This window comes from Engraulis encrasicolus, chromosome 8, assembly GCF_034702125.1.
Source record: "Engraulis encrasicolus isolate BLACKSEA-1 chromosome 8, IST_EnEncr_1.0, whole genome shotgun sequence".
In the NCBI taxonomy this organism is placed as follows: Eukaryota; Metazoa; Chordata; class Actinopteri; order Clupeiformes; family Engraulidae; genus Engraulis; species Engraulis encrasicolus.
In genome coordinates, this window is record NC_085864.1 from 10811180 (window position 1) to 10832947 (window position 21768).

The following is a 21768-nucleotide window of genomic DNA, read 5'->3' on the forward strand; positions in this document are numbered from 1 at the left end:
ACATAAACAAGTGTCGCATGAAATGATTCAATGGGCCTGCTGGCCAATGCTAAGCAGAAACAAGCACGCTGTTGCTGAGTTCATCCCCAGATCATTGTCACTCACACGGGTGAGTCTTCAAAGCCCCCTCAAAGCTGCCCTGGGAGGAAACCCTCTGGTCTTGGAGTTCTGAAGATACCCTGTCGTGACTTGACACACAGGATCCACTTTTCTATTTTCTTTTATTCTGGAGACATGTCAGAAGAGCTCAAGTAATATGTGAGATGTCTTGGTTGGTCAATGAGCCAAAGCCTTAGACCAGTCATTGTTTTCAAATTCAGTATATTATTTCAAATTGAGTCCTTTTTCTCAAATCTTGTGATGTCTTTTTTATTTAGTAACACTTCACTTTACGTCAGCTTCATACAAAAGACATGACAGTGTCAAAACACATTATGTAAATATCATAAACATTTTATGGTCATGACATTGTTTGGGCTGTTTAACATATCCAAATGTCATTTAATGACAACAGTAATAAAATGTTCATGACACTGAGATAATGTTTATGACACATCGACACGTCATACAGTGCATTTGACACCGCCATTAAGTTTTAGGAAAGAGAATTTGATAGCTAAACAAAAACTGTAACAAGTAGATCATCATACAATAGGTTCATTCAAAATCTTCATCATCTTAAGTGCTTAGATGAATTTGCTTTGATTTTAGGCCAGTGTTAGATGGTTATATCTCAGCTGTGTAAGCGCTAATCTGGGATCCTCCTCTGTGTTCTCCAGTCTCTCCTATGGGAGCCTACAGTACACTCTCTGCATACTTGATGGGGAAGAGGTCCCTAATTGGTTTACCAGGGAATTCTGCTCACACAAAAGAGTGGATCTGTGGAGAGAAGGGGACCTAAATATACAGCAATTGAGTTTCTGCACACACACCATGGCAACAGCACAGCATGACTTGGCTCTGCTAAGGGAGAAAAAGCTATCGGTGGCGTGTGTGAATTAAATGTGGGGGCATTACGCAACTTTGTCCCAATTGTTGTGTGACATTTTCATTCAAGCTCGGTTTTGAATAGCCACACAAATCAATGTCTGGCCTACACCAGCAATTAAGACTTTAACAGCGTATCCAGCTGGCTGCAGTAGTCTTGTAATGTGGGCTACCCTTTTATGCTGGAATTTCAATATATTGAATGCATACAAAATCCATGGGATTATGCAAAGGCGTGTGTGTGTGTGTGTGTGTGTGTGTGTGTGTGTGTGTGTGTGTGTGTGTGTGTGTGTGTGTGTGTGTGTGTGTGTGTGTCTGTGTCTGTGTCTGTGTCTGTGTTTGTGTATGCACGCGTGCATGCACTGTTCAATATGAGTCTGTGTGTTGATAGACACAAAGTAAAGATTACCAATGATTCCCTGAGAGGTCTTGTGAACAATATGTTGCTTTAGTGGTCCATCCTGTGAATACTGTTCTCCTTTGTGCAGACAAAAAACCCTTAAACTTCACATAGAAAGATCACACAGAGATGGAGCTTCATGACTGAAGCCTGCATTTTATCATTTTATAAACAGTTGTTTTCATCTTACATGGTTTTGGGTGAAAAATATCTCTGGTTCCTCCATCTGACTCTGGCTGTTACACAACATTTCATACAGAGGGGTTGGCTGATATGATTTGGCATGACTCACACATTCCCTTTGTGCTTGCTGATTGGCAAGATGGTGCCAAAGACTGGCCATATGTAAATGCAACCTGTGGTAAAATGTTGTGTGCACCAGATTAGTCTAGGCCTCCTATATTACCACAAAAACTGCGAATTAGGTGATGTTGTCATGAGCACTCTCTCTCCCTGGTAGCAACCTTAATTGCATTCAATTCTCTGCCACTCTGCTCACTCTCTCCCTACTCTGCCTAATGAGCTCCACCTGGCTCCGCCCTGCTCTGCTCTTGTTACCTGGCCAGCTGCACTGCATTTCCCACTCACCATCCTCACCTTGCCTCACTCTGTTCTAATTACTCTGCCAGCTGCACTGCATTTCCCCACTAACCTCTCCCAGTATATCAAGCCCTGTTTTTCAGCCAAGCCCTGTCAGATCGTCTTCATGCCTGGACCAGTAACCTGCCTGTCTGTCTACCCTCTGACTCCTACCTGTGATTCCGATCCGTTCTTGACTGCCTCCCTGTTCTACTGCCCCGGCTATCCCGACCTGCCTTCTGGATCTCGACTACTCTCCAATCTTCAGCCCCTCCGGTAACTCGATTCTGCCTTCTGTCTCTCACCACGATTATTGCCCAGCCCTGGTCTGTACTACTGCCTGCCATTCATATTGCTGTTGTGTGTGTGTTCCCCCAGGTCTCCGACCACCAGACGAGCGAGCCCAGACGCTTCACCACCCTCAGCCCGATACGCCGCTCGATCACTGGGGGACACACACACTAGGCACTTTGGACTGGAAACCCCCGGACACTTGGTGACCCCCGGAGCCCAGGTAACCCACAGGACCCTGAAGAACCCCTGAGCCCCAAGCACCCCTGGAACCCCTGACACTCCTGGCACTCCTAGCACCCCTGGACCCGGCACCTCCGAAGACCTCAAGATACACTCACTCCTCTTCCCCCCCTGAACCCCTTCAATAAACAACTCTGAATTTGAACTTGCGCTCTTGGGTCGTCTTCTGTCCGTGACAGAACGATCTGACCATCATGGACCCAGCGCACTCCCTGACCACGATGGAAGAAGAGCCAGAGATGACTGCCCTACAGCGACTGGAACGCTCTGAGGGAGACATAAATCGGATGGCTGGCGACATCGCTTCCCTTCTCCAGCTAGTCAACCAGCAGCAACAACAGCTTCAGCAGCAGCAACAACAGCTTCAGCAGCAGCAGCAACAGCTTCAGCAGCAGCAGCAACAGCTTCAGCAGCAGCAACAACAGCTTCAGCAGCAGCAGCAACAGTTTCAGCTACAACAGCAACAGTTCCAACTGCAGCAACAACAGCTAGCCCAAGCCCTGCAACTACTCTCAAACCCGGCTACTCCACCTGCACCCCCCCCTGGTCCTTCTGTTCCTGTACCACCGACACTCCTTCATCCCTCCGCTGGAGGTCCCAATGCTGCAGGCCCGGCAGTGCTGCCACCAGATCCCCACACTCCTGAACCAAAGATTGGGAACCCAGAACGTTTTGATGGAAACCAGAAGCAAGTAAGACCATTCTTGAGCAGCTGCCGAATCCAGTTCGCACTACAGCCCAGGACTTTCTCAACAGAGGGAGCCAAGGTGGGGTACGTCATCACACATCTCACCGGTCGAGCTCGGTTGTGGGGAACGGCGGAATTCGACCGACAAACCCCAGCCTGTGCCTCCTTCAGTGCCTTTGAGGAGGAGATGTTAAAGGTCTTTGACCTTGGCTCGCCAACAGCCGAAGCGTCACAAGCTCTGCTCACCATCCGTCAGGGCAATAGGACAGTAGCAGACTTCTCCATTGACTTTCGTACCCTGGCCAGTCGAAGCTCGTTTAACCCAGAGGCACTGGTGCAAGCCTTCCTCCACAGCCTGGCGGACTATATCAAAGACGAGCTTGTTTCCCATGACCCGCCCTCAACGCTTGATGCCGCTATTGACCTTGCCGTCCGCATTGACCGCCGTATACAGACCCGGAGGAGGGAGAAGGGCCGTCTCAGTCAACCTGCCATCCGCACTCGGGTCGATACCTCCTCTGTCCCGCCCCTGCCTGTCAAGTCCCACAGCCAACTCAATCAGCCTGAGCCCATGGAGATTGGCCGTGCCTCTCTGACTCCCGAGGAGCGTCGACGCCGTCTAAGCTCCAACCTTTGCCTCTACTGTGGTGGTGAAAATCACCGTGTCGCCACTTGTCCGGCAAAAGCCGCAGCTCACCAGGTGTAAGGGAGATCCGGGTGAGCTCAACAAATCTTCAGTCTCCCTCCATCCGAAAAACCCTGCTTCATCTCCGCCTTCAGCTTTCCGACACCACTCATACGTTGGCCGCCCTTGTGGATTCCGGAGCTGAAGCAAACATCATGGACCCTGAGCTTGCACGGCAACTGGGCGTGAACCATCATCAACTGACACAACCCATTCCTGCACGAGCCCTGGATGGGCATCATCTTGGCACTGTCACTCACATCTCCGCCCCTGTGACAATCCTGCTGTCAGGAAACCACCAGGAGTCCATCCAGTTTCACCTCCTACACTCACCTGGCCAACCACTCATCCTTGGATACCCGTGGCTCCGTCAGCACAACCCCCACATCGACTGGGAGACCGGAACAGTCCGTGAGTGGGGAAGGAGTTGTCACCAGACCTGTTTAAGGGGGGCCACCCTGCCCGTTCACCGGGAAATATCTAGCGCTACCCCCGACATATCCAATGTTCCGGCCTGTTACCACAGCCTGAAAGAGGTGTTCAACAAATCCAAGGCGACATCTCTACCCCCACACAGACCCTATGACTGCGCGATTGATCTCCTGCCTGGCACAGCACCTCCCAAGGGTCGTCTTTATTCACTGTCTGCCCCGGAAAGAAAGGCCATGGAGGACTACATTAATGACTCTCTTGCCGCCGGGATAATCAGACCGTCATCTTCCCCCGCAGGAGCGGGATTCTTCTTTGTCGGTAAGAAGGACGGTTCTCTTCGTCCATGCATAGATTACCGGGGTCTGAACGACATCACGGTTAAGAATCGCTACCCACTGCCCTTACTTTCGTCTGCCTTCGAACTGCTGCAGGGAGCCACCGTATTCTCAAAGCTGGACCTTCGCAATGCCTACCATCTGGTGCGGGTGAGGGAGGGAGACGAATGGAAGACAGCGTTCAACACACCAACAGGCCACTATGAATATCTCGTCATGCCCTTCGGCCTCACCAATGCCCCAGCAGTTTTTCAAGCCCTAGTGAATGATATCCTCAGGGACATGCTAAATACGTTCGTATTTGTGTACCTTGACGATATTTTAATATTCTCAAAGACTCTGTCAGAACACACGCACCACGTCCAGTTGGTCCTGCGCCGCCTGCTGGAGAACTCTCTTTTCGTGAAGGCAGAGAAGTGCGAGTTCCATGCCAAAACCGTTTCATTCCTGGGGTATGTGGTGACCGAGGGCAGCATTCAGATGGATCTCACGAAGGTGTCGGCTGTCACTTCCTGGCCAGTTCCTGAGTCTCGGAAAAAGTTGCAACAGTTCCTGGGCTTTGCAAACTTTTATAGGAGATTCATCAGAAACTATAGCACAGTGGCTGCACCACTCACGGCGCTAACCAGCACTAAACAACCGTACCAATGGACATCAGCTGCTGATAAGGCCTTCAATATCCTCAAGACACGTTTCACTTCTGCTCCCATCCTCCAGATGCCAGATGCAGCAAGGCAGTTTGTGGTGGAGGTAGATGCTTCAGACGTGGGAGTGGGTGCAGTGCTTTCTCAAAGAGCAGCTGAGGATGGCAAGATGCACCCCTGTGCCTTCTACTCCCGTCGGCTAACCCCAGCCGAATGCAACTACGACATTGGGAACCGCGAGCTGTTGGCTGTCAAGCTCGCCCTTGAAGAATGGCGGCACTGGTTAGAAGGGTCAAAGGAACCATTCGTAGTGTGGACAGACCACAAAAACCTGGAGTATATCCAAACAGCCAGGAGGCTGAACTCCCGTCAACAGCGGTGGTCTCTGTTCTTTACCCGCTTCAATTTCACGCTCTCCTACCGCCCGGGATCTCGCAACATCAAACCTGATGCCCTTTCCCGGATGTTTCAGAAGGACGAGACCACCGCCATGCCAGCCCCCATTCTTCCCAGCCACTTTGTCGTAGCGGCCCTCACCTGGGAGATCGAGAAGCAGGTCATGGAGGCTCTTCGGGACCAGCCAGGCCCAAGCACCAGCGCCCCCAACCGTCTGTTTGTTCCAGCAAAGCTCAGGTCACCTGTGATTCAGTGGGGGCACGAATCCCGTCTGGCCTGTCATCCCGGCATCACTCGCACCCTTCATCTGGTCCGCCAGCGGTTCTGGTGGCGGCGGATGAGACGGGATATCAGAGAATTCATCCGAGCTTGTCCCACGTGTAACCGAAACAAGAACCCCAACCAGCCTCCTGCTGGGTTGCTGCAACCCCTACTCATACCCAAGAGGCCCTGGTCCCATGTTTCACTGGACTTTGTTACGGGTCTTCCGCCCTCTGACGGACACACAGTTATCCTCACCATTGTTGACCGCTTTAGTAAGATGACCCATTTTGTACCTCTTCCTAAACTACCCTCTGCTAAGGAGACAGCCCAGGTGGTCCTGGAACATGTGTTTCGTATCCATGGCCTACCCCAGGATATAGTGTCAGACCGGGGCCCACAATTTTCAGCAACCTTTTGGAAGGAGTTCTGTCATCTCCTCGGGGCCACCGCCAGCCTATCATCTGGATTCCACCCGCAGTCAAACGGCCAAACTGAACGCATGAACCAGGAGCTGGAGAAGGCACTGAGGTGCATGGCCTCCCAAAATCCCCGGGCCTGGGCTCAACACCTGCTCTGGGTGGAATATGCCCATAATTCACTCACCAGCTCCGCCACCGGGCTCTCCCCCTTTCAGTGTGTCTACGGGTATCAACCCCCACTGTTTGCCAGCCAGGAAGCGGATGCCACCTGTCCGTCTGCTCTTGCGTATGCCCGCCGCTGCCGCCGCACTTGGGCCCAGGCGCGCACTATGCTTCTGAAGTCTGGAACCAGCTACGTCGTCGGTGCCAACCGACGGAGGACCCCAGCACCTACTTACCGGGTTGGTCAGAAGGTCTGGCTGTCTGCCCGGGATCTGCCGCTGCGGGTTGAATCACGGAAACTGGCCCCTCGCTTCATTGGTCCTTTTCCTGTGCAGAAAGTCATCAGTCCAACGGCGGTTCGACTTCTGTTGCCCACCTCCATGCGGGTCCATCCCACCTTCCACGTCTCCAAGGTCAAGCCGGTCCATGAAAGTCCCCTGGTCCCTGCAGCTCCGGCGCCGCCTCCTCCTCGCCTCATAGATGGCGGTCCTGTCTTCACCGTCCGGCGGCTGCTCCGCTCTAGACGAAGGGGTAGGGGTCTCCAGTACCTCGTTGACTGGGAGGGATATGGTCCGGAGGAGAGGACCTGGATCCCGGCCAGGAGGATAGTGGACCGGACCCTCATCACTGACTTCCACCGACTACATCCTGATCAGCCTGCAATCCGTAGGGGCCGTCCAAGAGGGGTCCCTAGCCGTCCTGCCAACCCTGCTCCTGTCTCAGTGCCTGTCCTGTCTCCCGACCGTGACCCTCCAGCTCCTTCTGAGGATGAGGATATTCACTCGGACCGCTCGGAAGAGTTCTGACCCGCCGCCTGCTCCCCTCCACCCTCCCGGCATGATGTTGTTCTTGGGACTTCTGGGGCCGTCCCTTGGAGGGGGGGTCCTGTCATGAGCACTCTCTCTCCCTGGTAGCAACCTTAATTGCATTCAATTCTCTGCCACTCTGCTCACTCTCTCCCTACTCTGCCTAACGAGCTCCACCTGGCTCCGCCCTGCTCTGCTCTTGTTACCTGGCCAGCTGCACTGCATTTCCCACTCACCATCCTCACCTTGCCTCACTCTGTTCTAATTACTCTGCCAGCTGCACTGCATTTCCCCACTAACCTCTCCCAGTATATCAAGCCCTGTTTTTCAGCCAAGCCCTGTCAGATCGTCTTCATGCCTGGACCAGTAACCTGCCTGTCTGTCTACCCTCTGACTCCTACCTGTGATTCCGATCCGTTCTTGACTGCCTCCCTGTTCTACTGCCCCGGCTATCCCGACCTGCCTTCTGGATCTCGACTACTCTCCAATCTTCAGCCCCTCCGGTAACTCGATTCTGCCTTCTGTCTCTCACCACGATTATTGCCCAGCCCTGGTCTGTACTACTGCCTGCCATTCATATTGCTGTTGTGTGTGTGTTCCCCCAGGTCTCCGACCACCAGACGAGCGAGCCCAGACGCTTCACCACCCTCAGCCCGATACGCCGCTCGATCACTGGGGGACACACACACTAGGCACTTTGGACTGGAAACCCCCGGACACTTGGTGACCCCCGGAGCCCAGGTAACCCACAGGACCCTGAAGAACCCCTGAGCCCCAAGCACCCCTGGAACCCCTGACACTCCTGGCACTCCTAGCACCCCTGGACCCGGCACCTCCGAAGACCTCAAGATACACTCACTCCTCTTCCCCCCCTGAACCCCTTCAATAAACAACTCTGAATTTGAACTTGCGCTCTTGGGTCGTCTTCTGTCCGTGACAGATGTTTGCAATGTTTTGTTTGTGACTGTGATTTATTGACAAAAAAGAGGGTAAGAAGTTTTGACAGCTTCTCTCTTCCTGCATTTCCTTATTCCTGGCACCAAACAGCAGACCAAATGGTGATGCCAGTGGGGAATCTGTGTGGTAGTGGTGGTGGTACATGTAAAAACACATCCCTTACAGCGTTGGTTTTCCTGCCAAACTAGGCTGTTTAGCTCTACTGAGTATACACCCACTTTTTCCACATGGCCACACATATAGCCTACACTCTAATACGTAAATTACACAGACACGCATTTGCACAATCGTTAACAAACACACACATGCACATGCATCTACTTACCCATGCATACCCACAGCTCTCTCTCTCTCTTTCTCTCTCTCTCGCTCTCTCTCTCTGTATTTCTTTTCGATGTCGCACTAAAGTACTTGAGACTACTTTGCTTTTTTTATGACCAACACAAATGACATGCCCCAGTGAGTAGCAACAACTTGTACGCAACACACAGTGAAATGCTTTACACCAAATCCCACATGAGGCTCTGAATATGGTTGGATGATATCATCTAAGCTTTTATGCTTTATGCTTTTCCACCATTTTGAGACTCTTTCAGCAGCCATAGACAGCTGCTTAATATAAGCACAGAGTGGTGTCTGAACACAGAGTCAGAGTGCTGTAACCAAGTCCTTGACTGTCTTGGAGGACAGCTGAGACTCTCTGTTCTCTACGGTCTCACCCACAAGAGATGAGAGGAACACGAGGGCTGAATAAAAGGACACTGCAACAATTTCTGAAGATTTATATCCCAAACTTCTTATAGTATGACATCGCTCCACAATTGTTGCCCAACAGGAGAGAGAAAACAGAGTGAGAGAGAGAGAATGACTGTGGCAGAGACAGAGACAAAGGGTTTGGGTGTTGGAGAGACACAGAGAAACAAATATAACAGAGAGTGAGAGGAATGAAAAGAGACATGAGAAGGAGGAAGAGTGGAACGATGGAGTGATCCCTTGTGATTAGAGCCCTCTCCAAGCAGGGATATGTTGTATGTTCCTTTTTTCCAGGCAGTGCAGTCACCAGGGTGTTTATTCTGATCTGAATCTAATGTCATGTAATGGAAAAAGTATAATCTAGCTCTAGGCTGTGTGCGTTTGTTTGAGTTTGGATGGTGTGTGTGTGTGTGTGTGTGTGTGTGTGTGTGTGCGTGCGTGCGTGCGTGCGTGCGTGCATGCGTGCAAGTGTGTGTGTACATGTTCTTGGCATGCACTCAGCGTCTCAGGCCCGCCATCATGTGGCAACCTATTTTATTTATTTTGTGGTTGTGGATGTTGATCTAAATGTTAAGCAGTGCACATTGAGCTGCATGTATTGTATGAATTGTGCTATTCAAGTAAACTTATTAAAAGTTATTATTATTATCGCGTTAGCATTCTATTGTATGCTGGCCAGTGAAATGTAATGTAGCCCTCAAATGTGAAATATAATGTAGCGCCACAGCTGCAACTTTCCCTTTTGTCCTCTTGGGATAGGATGAAGGCTGAAAATGCTAATGGGTACATATATGGAACTGTTCCTCAACTGTTCTGACAAATTTATACAACCCATACTGTTGCCAGGTGGGGGACTGCCAGCTAATAGCTTCCGGTCTTTTTATTGAAGATGCCTCCCAGCATCTCTCTAAGACGGTATGTCCGTCGGTCAGTCTGTCGGCTGGTTTGTCTGTCAGTCTGTCCGTCTGAAACGCGTTCTTTAAACCGCCATTTTTTCCCATTATTCTCTTTATATTTGTGCTTTTGGATGCATCTTTGTCTGCCTGTCGGACTTGTTTTGTCTAGTACATGTGTAAGTTATGAATATTGAGTAGTTAGTTAGTAGTTAGATCAGTATTTAAATTTTTTTCTCTCCTTTAAAGCCATTCTACAAGGATGCGATGTCATCACCTGTGTTCAAGCACAGCTGAATGTTCTCCTGAATGTGCTGACTAATACTGAACACGTATTCTGGGCCTTGTGGGTAACTGAATACCTTCTACAGCAGACTGCGTGGAAGTGATCCCATGGCATTAGTGAGAGCCAAAAATACCACACCGAGGGCTCAGCCTCCTGTCCTCTCTGCCTGAATCTGATGCCAAGCCGTGACATGAAATTATATCATTCTGTCATATCCGTAAGTAGGCAATAGTACAAAGTACTGTATTGTAGAGAAATTACGGCCTATTAATGCCTACCATATCAAGCGGCCTCAGAACAGTTTGTCTGTTTTTTTTCTCATTACATAAAGGTGAAATATTCACACTTTCTTGAAAACACATATCATCGTACATACATAACATTACATTTACTTATCTAACACTTTTATACAAGCGACTTTCAGTTATGTAGGCACAGGGTATTTGTTATAGGCAATGGAGCAATGTGGGATTAGGTACCTCGCACAAGTGCACTTCCGCCATGGATGAAGCTGTGGTTAAGGGAGGGATTTGAACCTGCAACCCTCTGATCTAAAGGCCAGCGCTCTAACCATTGAGCCATGGCTGTCCATGGCTATTATTTAAATAAATAAGCTGGTAGATGTCCATTGTCTACTTAAAAGCAGACTATTCCCCTATTCCACACTCCATCCATCCATCCATCCTTCCATCCATCCATCCATCCGCAGTATACATCCCTCTATTTCATCCCACCCCCTTTAGTGGTTCACTCAGTAAGTTGAGGTTTGATTTATGGAGTGGTTCAATCAGGGCTGACAGCTGCTGTGGGCGAGCAGCATTTGCCAGTTCAGTTGCTTTGGCATCGGGGCCTTCAACGGCAAAGGAGTCTGATGTGGAGAAAGAGGCGGCAGTGACTTGGTTTATAGGCGTGGCAGGATTTTTATAAGTGTCACAGTGCTCTTGAAATGATTGTGTGTGTGTGTGTGTGTGTGTGTGTGTGTGTGTGTGTGTGTGTGTGTGTGTGTGTGTGTGTGTGTGTGTGTGTGAGAGAGAGAGAGAGCGAGAGAGAGAGAGAGAGAGAGAGAGAGAAAGAGAGAGAGAGAGAGAGAGAGAGAGAGAGAGAGAGAGAGAGAGAGAGAGAGAGAGAGGGAGCACTTTCTTTTAAGGGGCTTAGATGGGGGCTTTCACTCCTTCTGGGTCATACGGACCGCACATCATGCTGCCTTCTAAAAATGCCATGGCACAGCTCCCACATCTACACAGCCAAGGAGACTGTGGAGTGTGAAATGTTTCATCCTTCAGTCATACACACCTCTCTCTCTCACTGACTCACTCACTCACTGACTCACTCACTCACTCACTCACTCACTCACTCACTCACTCACTCACTCACTCTCTCTCTCTCTCTCTCTCTCTCTCTCTCTCTCTCTCTCTCTCTCTCTCTCTCTCTCTCTCTCTATTTCACTCACTCACGCACACGCGCACACACACAGCTCAGCACTCCTACACTATCACAGATTGAACAAGGACATTGCTTTTATTTTGGTGCTTCCAGATTTGTTTTCCTTATTTTGTTTTCAATGCACTGGAAGGAGAGCAGTTAATTGGTTTTCATATCAGTTAAATTAATACAGTAATTAACTCTGGGGTCAGTGATGCAAAGCAGCTCGGGTAAACAAGGCATAGTGAAGTCATTGTTAAAAAATATCCTGACTCTTTTTCTCTGATTGTATCGTTACATGTATGTTATTACCTTAGCTTAGATCAAATCTCTGTCTTTCAGGGATGTTAAAGAATCATAATATATCATTCTATGTTTTTATTCTTAAATTTGGACATTCTTGTTCTAGTTTCCTTCAAGAGTGTGCATGTAATATGTAGGAATAAAACAAGTGATGTTCTTTCCAACACTGAGCATGTTCATGCTTTTATTATAAAGACTGACCAATGTCTGTGTCAACAGATATCCACCACCAACTCACCCTCTCTCTTTTTCTCTCAGGATTTTGATCAGTTTGAATTATGTTTGGCCACGCAAAGCTCAGCAGAACAGCAAGCAAAGTAGCTGCATGTCCGCGTACATGTGGGCGTGCATGTATGCGTACACGGCTGCGCGTGTGTATGACTGTCCAAATATGATTCATGGGAGTGTGCCGGCTTTTCTCCCAAATGTTGAATGAACTTTGTAATCCTCCCGGCACCTCAAGCTCACTATGCGCATGGCTGAGCATGCAAGCTGTGTGCGTGTGTGTGTGTGTCCGTGTGTGTGTGTGTATGTGTGCGTGTGTGTGTGTGTGTGCGTGTGTGTGTGTGTCCGTGTGTGTGTGTGTATGTGTGCGTGTGTGCGTGCATGCGTATGTGTACATGAGAGAGAGAGAGAGAGAGAGAGAGCGAGAGAGAGAGAGAGAGAGAGAGAGAGAGAGAGAGAGAGAGAGAGAGAGAGAGAGCGAGAGAGAGGGGAGGCAATGTATTCAAATTCAAGGAGTGAGATTGTGCAAATTGCTTCCCCGTCAAATCTCAAAGTTGAGTCACTGCTCATGCTGCTGTAAAATGACAGATACAGTATAGGCAAGTATATGTAACAGTGAAAAGACAGACACATTATAGGCAATTCTATTAAGCAGTGCACTGAATGCAAGTGGTCAAGTAGCACCAGCCATAAGAAGGAGAACACAAAAGAAAATCAGACAACACACCTCTTACACCTAAGAAAACCTTGCATGCCCTGCTTCACACCAGATCATATCACAAGTGAGATATTGTCTACAGACCGCCTGTTGTATTTCTCGTAGGGGAAGTAAGCTATCATTTGGTCTATTGTGTCAGCTGTATTGAAACAAGCACCATGTAAGCTTCCATTTGTCGAGTAATACGCATCACCATCTATCCATCCCTCCCTGCTCTCGGATTGACTCCCTGCATCAGGACGACCTGATGCATCAGGACTTTAGGACGACCAACTATGCTGTCCATGATGAGATTCCCCAGGCTGAAGAATACTAGCACTGTGACTCAGTCTCAGGCTCAGTCTTAACTGAGTTAGCTGCTTTGCATCTAGGACAAGCGTGTTCCAGGTGAGGCCTGCTGCCAAGTTTGTGTCAGAGTAGAACACCACATCACAATGGTTACCGTGGAGATAAGGCCTATTAGGTTCTTTCCAGACTGGATGGCAGTTACACAACTCTAAAGATTTTTCACTTTCTTCAGCTTCATTGAGACTTTCTCCTCTCCCACTCCACTTTCACCACTGTTCTTCTCTCACACAGTTTTTCTCTCTGACTCTTTCTATTTTTCACTCTTCTTTCTTTTTCTGACATGCTGCTGCTCTCTGTCGGCCTGAATCTTTTTTTTCCTGCCTGGCGAAGTCAGTCACAGCCTTGTCCTGCTCCACAGGGTGCATGGAGGGGAAGTGGTGCATCTTAGACAGTCATCTGGAGGCTCTGTAGTGCTGTCATCATTGTAGTTACTGAATGGAAAATGAGATTTTGCTTCATGTCATTATGTTCTTTGTTTCCTCCCTAAATGCTGTTAACAGACTTCCCAGTTGACCATTCTGTGTTCTTTGTTCTATGTTTTTGACTAGTTAGTGCACTGTTGTTTTTTAGAATGTGCGATATCTGCCTAAAATGAGAGTGAAAACCTTCTTGAATTGAATAGACCTACTATAGTGCATTGCATCCCAGCTGCAAGCCAGGTCCACTGCTGCTTGGTACTCAACTCATCTGCTCAACTCATCTCCGTCTTCATTTTGCACGAAACGGACAATTCCCTGTGGCCTCCCTAAACCCTACTCAGCACCTTCCCCTTCTGCCTGTGACAAAAGGCATGTCAACCATTAGTAAACTGTAGCTTACCATTTATAGCACAAGGTTATTATATAGTGCTAAGTAATATATAATATTTAATATATGTAGTTTACATTTTTTATTACAGCTGGATTCCTAATAACCTTTGCTGGCCATCGCCATGGCAGGCCAAAATACAGATGCCGCTTCTTGATGGGGAATCCCCACTATATCTGATCTCCACTCAATCTTCTCTCCCTCTATCTCTCTCTCTCTCTCTGGAGAGAAAAATAAAAAGGCTGACGATATTTGAGTACACAGTTACTGTAACTGAATGATGTTGCACCACAGCACTGCTTCATCATCCCCCTTGGGTGGAAAGCAAAAAATACAATTATTTGTGACAGACTGCTTTATGCTTAGCATCTTAGCATCTTCTGCTCTTTATCTTACTTTTCCGCTCTTCTCTCTTACATGTTTCTCTTTTTGTATTTTTGTTTTAACTCTTCACAGGACCTGTGTTGTTTGCAAAGCCAAGGATGCAAAGACTGTGTTAGTTAGCGAGGCATGCTAACATTAACCACTTAGCCTCTGCTTTATGATGCCTTAGCCCAAGGCCATTGATGCTAAAAACTTTTAAAAAAAAACTTAGAACATTCTTTGCCATGTCTTCAGTGTAGTAGTAGATTATTGCTACCATCAAACATAGACATGAAAGTTCCACAGAAAAAATACTGTGTTTTCTGTGATGCCTTTCATGAACATGTTATTTTGCACTCTGAGGGCATTATCAGAGATACTGTTGCTTGTCCTTTAGAAACAATCTCTGGCATTATCCACAAAAATGGTGCAATAGTCATGCTTCATCTTTATGTACTTAAGTGTGTAGTATTATATGAATGATCTTGCACAGTGTACGCTTTGCTCTTCTCTCTGCCAACAAATGTCCTCGTTCACCCCAATACCTTTGAAAAGTGTACCGCTGACATGCTGGGTGATTTTTCTTCAGAACGAAATGGCACATGTTACTTGAGATGAATGCTGATGAGGTGATATCAAACAGTTTCTTATTATTATGGATGTAGGAGTCTTTAAAACCCTCTGCAAATTGCTAACAGTCTTTTGGAGGGACCTACGGGGAGAACTGAGCTGTCTCTGCTTGGACCAATTAAAACTAAACATCATTATGATGAAGGCCACATCCAGGGCTTAATTGATTTTTAATTGTGTCTCGGGAATGCTTTCATTGCCGAAATCATTGGTTGCATTAAATTTGTAAAAGTGTGTTTGTGTGTGTGTGTGTGTGTGTGTGTGTGTGTGTGTGTGTGTGTGTGTGTGTGTGTGTGTGTGTGTGTGTGTGTGTGTGTGTGTGTAAGAGAGGGAGAGAGATAAAGAGAGAACAAAGATGATTTTCTGTGTGTCTCTGTGAACAGAAAGGAAGAAAGAAAGAAAGACAAAGAAACAAAGAAAATGACTAATAAAAGAAGTGAAAAGAGCAGGACAGCCGTTTAAACACGCTTCCCCAGCATGCTGCTTCCCCTATTCTTCATTCTCCTCTATTCCTCCCTCTCCACCTCTTCTCTCTCTCTGTATCTTCCTCCTCCTCCTCTCCTTCGGCCCCGGTTTCTTTTCATCCTCTTCCTCCTCCTCTTCGTGTTCCTCCTCCTCCTCATCGTCCTCCTCTTTCTGTGCTACTCTTTCTTCTGCCAATCCCTCCAGACCCCTCCCTTTTCCTTTACCTCCTCTTCTTCCTCCTCTCTTCCTCTTCCTCTTCCTCCTCCTCCTCCCCCTCCTCCCCCTCCTTTTCCTGCTCCTCCAGTTCGGGTCTCTGCTCTGCCAATCCCTCCAGCCCCCTCTCTTCTTCCTTTTCCTCCTTCTTTTCCTCTTCTCATCTCCTCCTCCTCCTCCTCCAGTTCTGCCAATCCCTCCAGCTCCCTCTCTTAGTCATTGGGCTCATCCACCACCTGCTGGCTGGACTTGAAAAGCCTTAAAGGCGACCTCCACAACCTTTAGACTGACAGACCAAAACATAACCCGCATACAGTATGATGCAGCCACTCAAGCATGCACACACTCACTGGTAGGCATGTTTGCATGCACCATTACACACACATACATATACGCAAACTCACACAGTGTAACGAAGGGGAGCAGAGTTTCCCCGCCGGAACTCAAACCTTCTGGGGTGCCATACTGAGTCTCTGGTCGCTACACCAAACAGCCAGGCTCGTTGGCATGACAGTCAGAGCACACTCTCAACCATAGTGATGAGCACTGCAACACATGCACCCACACAAAGGTTTTCATGACAGGCATACAGAGAAAAAACAGACAGACAGCCAGACAGACAGCCAGACAGATAGATATATCTGATGTATATAGATAAACTGACAGATAAAGTAGATATTGAGAGACAGACTGACAGACAGGGAGGCAAGCAGACAGTTAGATTGCTCTCTCTCCTCCTCCTCTTTGCTGCTGAGGGCCTGACCCTGTGACAGTGTGTGCTGTCTTGGCGTCTCGTCCCCCGTGGAGATACTGTCATGTCATTAATCTGTGTGACTGCCTCATGTCTACACCCTCACATCAAAGCCGCTTCACAGGAGGAGAGAGAGAGAGAGAGAGAGAGAGAGAGAGAGAGAGAGAGAGAGAGAGAGAGAGAGAGAGAGAGAGAGAGAGAGAGAGAGAGAGAGAGAGGGAGAAAGACACACACACACACACACACACACACACACACACACACACACACACACACACACACACACACACACACACACACACACACACACACACACACACACACACACACACACAGAAAGATACAAGTAAAAATAAACTGATATCCCCCTTTCCAAAATCTCTACTCTCACCCCTCAACAGCAGCTCAAGATGCCTTTCATCATTTGACCATTTGACTTTTTCTGGACTTTCCTTTCCTGTAAAACCAATCAGGAGCTATCTTTAAAGTAAGGCACTCTGAAGCTGATACAGCTATGTGACACTCAAAATCACATGGCAGTCAGAGCACACCCTCAACTACACCATGTTTATGGTCACACTCACCTGCTCGCCTTCTCGCCAGGCTCACAAAGGGAAAAATAAAAAGTATGCACTATGCACAATTGTCTTGAAAATGGAACTTTTATGAACCTGATACTAGAGATGTCCCGATCCAGGTTTTTGCACTTCCGATCCGATACAGATGTTTTATTTCACTTCAGATCCGATTCCGATACCGGCCTATCGGAGTATTTAAGTTGAAAGTTATTTAGTCTACTTACTTTGTTTTCACAGTCAACAAAGTAAGTTGAAAAGGGTTTTTACTCAACAACTAGCCAAATGAATTAGGTGGATTTGAGTAATACAAAATGGGTTTTTAATAAGAAACTGATCTGTTTTGTCAGATATTAATAAACACAAAACAGGAAAATGGATCGGGATTCTGGATCGGATTTTTCTGTGCATGCCGATCCGATACCGATCCGCATTTTTTGCCAATATCAGCAGCCGATCCGAACCATCCGATCCGATACGATAACCCTACCTGATACACACCAGCAGCAGGTATGGAGCCCTTGCGATTATTGGGTTTCACATCACTTGTTTCTTGTGCTGCAGACATAAATATACACGCTGCGGTGTGGTGGCAATTCATCACAGTCATGAAACAAATTCTCCAGAAAAGCGACGACCCTGTAACCCCAGACTAGCCTTTCAAGCTAGGCATTTCGGGCTGCACATGTGAATCATTGGAGAAATAGAAACTCGTGCATGTTTCCAGAGGGGAAAAGTAAAATCCCTGCCACTGTTGCCTTCTAACACAGGATATCTAGCAGGCTTGTACGAAATTCTGAATTGAATGAATTTGAATTCAAAGTAATGCCATACTATGAACACTAGGTGGAGTCATTACCTTGAATTTCTTTGAATTCAAGCTACACCACCCACTGAGAGTACCACCACCCAGTGTTCATATTATGGCATTACTTTGAATTCAAATTCATTCAATTCGGAATTTCTTTCCAGCCTGATATCTAGTATACGATTAGTATAGAGGCAAGTGTACCTACTGGTCATATTTATTCTTATCTAACAGTGTCCCTTTTCATTCTTCTTTTGTGTCCCCTTGCAACACATCTCCTTCAATGACCATCTACTCTAGCTGACTTTCAAAACTTTACTCTGTGTTTGAGTTTGTGTGGTTCTTTATGGTACCACTGTCCATGGTGCTGAATGTGAAGTGTGTGTGTGTGTGTGTGTGTGTGTCTGTGTGTGTGTGTGTGTGTGTGTGTGTGTGTGTGTGTGTGTGTGTGTGTGTGCGTGCGCGCGCGTGCTCGCATGCAGGGCCGCTGACAGCTTTGGCTGGGCTAAGAAACAAAGACACATGAATGGGCCCCAAATCCAATACATATATTGTGATGAGGATCCAATTCTGGGCCCCCTCTCTCCCTGCGCATGGGGCAAGCGACCCCTTTGTCCCCCACTGTCAGCCTCCATTCACGCAGGCGTGTGTCTTTATGTTGCGACTGGTGCTGAAGCTGGAGTGGGCGGTGCGTGGGAGGTGTGCGTGTGTAGAGAGTAGGTGGAGCTGTCCATGGTTCTTATTCCTTAGCTGAAGGTGGAGTGTGCATGCACATACTATGTGTGTGTGTGTGTGTGTGTGTGTGTGTGTGTGTGTGTGTGTGTGTGTGTGTGTGTGTGTGTGTGTGTGTGTGTGTGTGTGTGTGTGCGCGTGTGTGTGTGTGTGTGTGTGTGTGTGTGCGTGTGTGTGTGTTCCTTTGTGGGATCACTCTCCATGGTACCGAAGCCTTTTTGATGCTTGAAGTGGATGGCTGAAGTCTGTGTGGCTCCCTTCTCAGAATGCTGATCCAGCGCTTTCACAATCAGGCATAAAAGCTCTGTGTGGTTTGGCCTTTGTAGCTCTGTACCCTCCGGAAAGATATCCTTGTGCTTCCTCCTTAATTGAACCTGACAAAGGTCAGGTGTAGGAGGTGAGAGACAAAGTGAAGGCCAGCAAAGGGCCACTTTCACATTCATGAAACACTAAAGTCAGTCACTTGGATTTGTATTGTACTGTGCAAGGCTGCAGAAGGCTGCGGAGTTGAAGTCATCCACTTGTATTTTCTACAGATCATGGCTGCAGAGAGAATGAAAGAGAAATTGAAAGGACTAAAGAAACAAGAGAGGCAAAAATAGAACCAAAAGTCTTGTCCTTCATCTTGTTGTTGTGTGCGTTGAGCTAGAGACTTCTGCGGATTTCAAAGCAATGCCGTTGGCGATGTTGTTCAACTGGATATTGAAAAGAAGGGAAGACTTTAAAAAAGGAAGAAGAAAATGAAAACACAAAGCCAAGCCGTGCCTCTCTGTGTCTTAGCAGGCCAAAGTTCAGGTCAGGTTCGTCCATGCCATACATCCAGCAATGCACAAATCAGGGTCCATAAAGACATGGATGACATGTCCTAACCTGAACCTTTGGGATGAATTTGAGCGGAGAGCGACCTTCTTGACCAACATCAGTGTGTGACTCACCTCACCACTGCACTTTTGGAAGGATGGTCAAAAAAGTCCTACAAACACACTCCGCAACCTTGTGGACAGCCGTCCCAGAAGAGTTGAAGCTGTAATAGCTGCAAAAGGTGGAGCGATATCATATTGAACCCCATGAGTTAGGAATGAGATGGCAGTCAAGACAGTTTTAGGAAATATTTTGTTAATATAGTGTATAATGCACTCTATCCCCCAGAGTGCCCCCGGGGCCATGTGAACGATGGCCTGCATTATTGCATTTTATTATATGGTTGTGACGTCATCTGTCGAATGCTCCATTCATTTCAACGGGGCTCCCCAACGTTCGGACGTCTGTTATTTTTCGATAACGGACGGGTTGGTCTATAACAGACCGCTGTCAATGGCAACAAGACTTTTCACTGCTAAAGCGACTTTTCAACAAGACTCTAATCAGCTGCTATGATAGACAGCACCCGTTGTTCTGGCTACCGCTGTCAATGGCAACAAGACGTTCACTGCTAAAGCGCTTGTATACAAGTCAGTGGCTAAAGCGAATGTTTCATATCACTCCGCAGGGGGTCCGGTCTTTTGTCACTCTAATCAGCTGCTGTGATAGACAACACCTGTTGTCCTGGCTACCTAGCTGTTGCCTAGCGGTGTTCCACAACGGCACTGTTTTGTTTTGCGCAGCAACAATCTTAACATTAAATAGGTCTAAAGAACTGTCCCCGCCATGTGTGAATCATTTAAGTATATCCATATAATAAGCGGGTTAACTTTCGGCGAGTCGGTCGCTTTGTGGAATAGCAGCACTTCAGAGAGAACAAGACCCCTCCGCTCCGCGTCGGGGTCTAAAGATTCTCTCTGTCGTGCTGCTATTCCACGGTAGCGACCTTCTCGCCGAACGTTAACCCTTACATAGAGCCCATTTAATATACAACTTGGAGATGACTGTTTTGGTGCTCTGTGCCAAGTTTTAATCTATTCCCTGACATAAAATTAGCTGCAACCAGATGCCCATGTTTGCTTTCACAATTAGTCTCTGAGCTGTTTGTTTTGAGGGGTAATGCACCAAGACGCCCAAGTGAACATATAGTCCATTAAAAACGCACTCTCTTTCTTCCTTTCTTTATGGGTAATAGTTTTTGTGCCTTCTGTCCCACTCCCGAGGTCTGTGGATTTTACGTTTCAATGTTCCCGTGATTTTATTTTTTCTCCAAAACTAAACATAGCTTTGGCAAATGACACTAATCCTTACTTCAAGCTCTCACAGAAGTATTAGGTGTCGATTAGGACCCATGAATTGGGATGCCTTGTGGTGTCTTTAAAAATAAATGAAATATCAGATTTGCTGTCATTTTTCAAGCTAGCATAATGTTCACTACCATGGCTTACATTCTTGGTAATATATTTGATAATGCTCTACAATTTTTTTGCAGTTTCATAGTGTGTGTGTGTGTGTGTGTGTGTGTGTGTGCGTGTGCGTGTGCGTGTGCGTGTGCGTGTGTGTGTGCGTGCGCATGTGTGTGTGTGTGTGTGTGTGTGTGTGTGTGTGTGTGTGTGTGTGTGTGTGTGTGTGTGTGTGTGTGTGTGTGTGTGTGTGTGTGTGTGTGTGTTTTAAGGATTGGCTCTTCTGCCTTTAAAACCTAACAGAGTGATCAATAAATGCTTTGTGGTGAGTGTTGTGATCAATGGCTGCCACCGGGGGATAAAACCTTGTTGACGCAGGTGGACAACTCCAATCAAGGCAGATAGCGGTATTAGTTTGATTAAAGTACTCTGCACTGCCTTCCCTTGTCTGGTCAGGCTAGTGTGTAGGACTGTACCATGCAGCTGACGCACAACAAAGACTCATTTTCTTGTGTTTATTTGTTGTATGTTTGGTTTGCAAACCAAAGTGTGATTAATTGCTCTTGATACAAACACTGTTTTAATGTGGACAGAAATCATGAAATGGATGGGCCAGATGGATCCTTGCTCTAGTCTAACACACGGTTAGCAATATTACTTAAACAGCCAATCAGACGGGGTGGAGGGTGTTTTGGTTGGGTGCGCATGGCTGACAATCGAGGGTGGGCCCAGAGTCACCTCTGCCACACATTTGTGGGAAGTGTAGCATACTGCATATTTATACCTGCAGTGCTTTCACTCTGCATTTTACCTGTGACTGTATGCAAACATATACGTAATCAGGGCTGTGCTAGGACCGAAAACAGCTTGGGCATTCTTATTATCATAATAATTCTTCTTATTATATATGGCGGGAGATGGGGA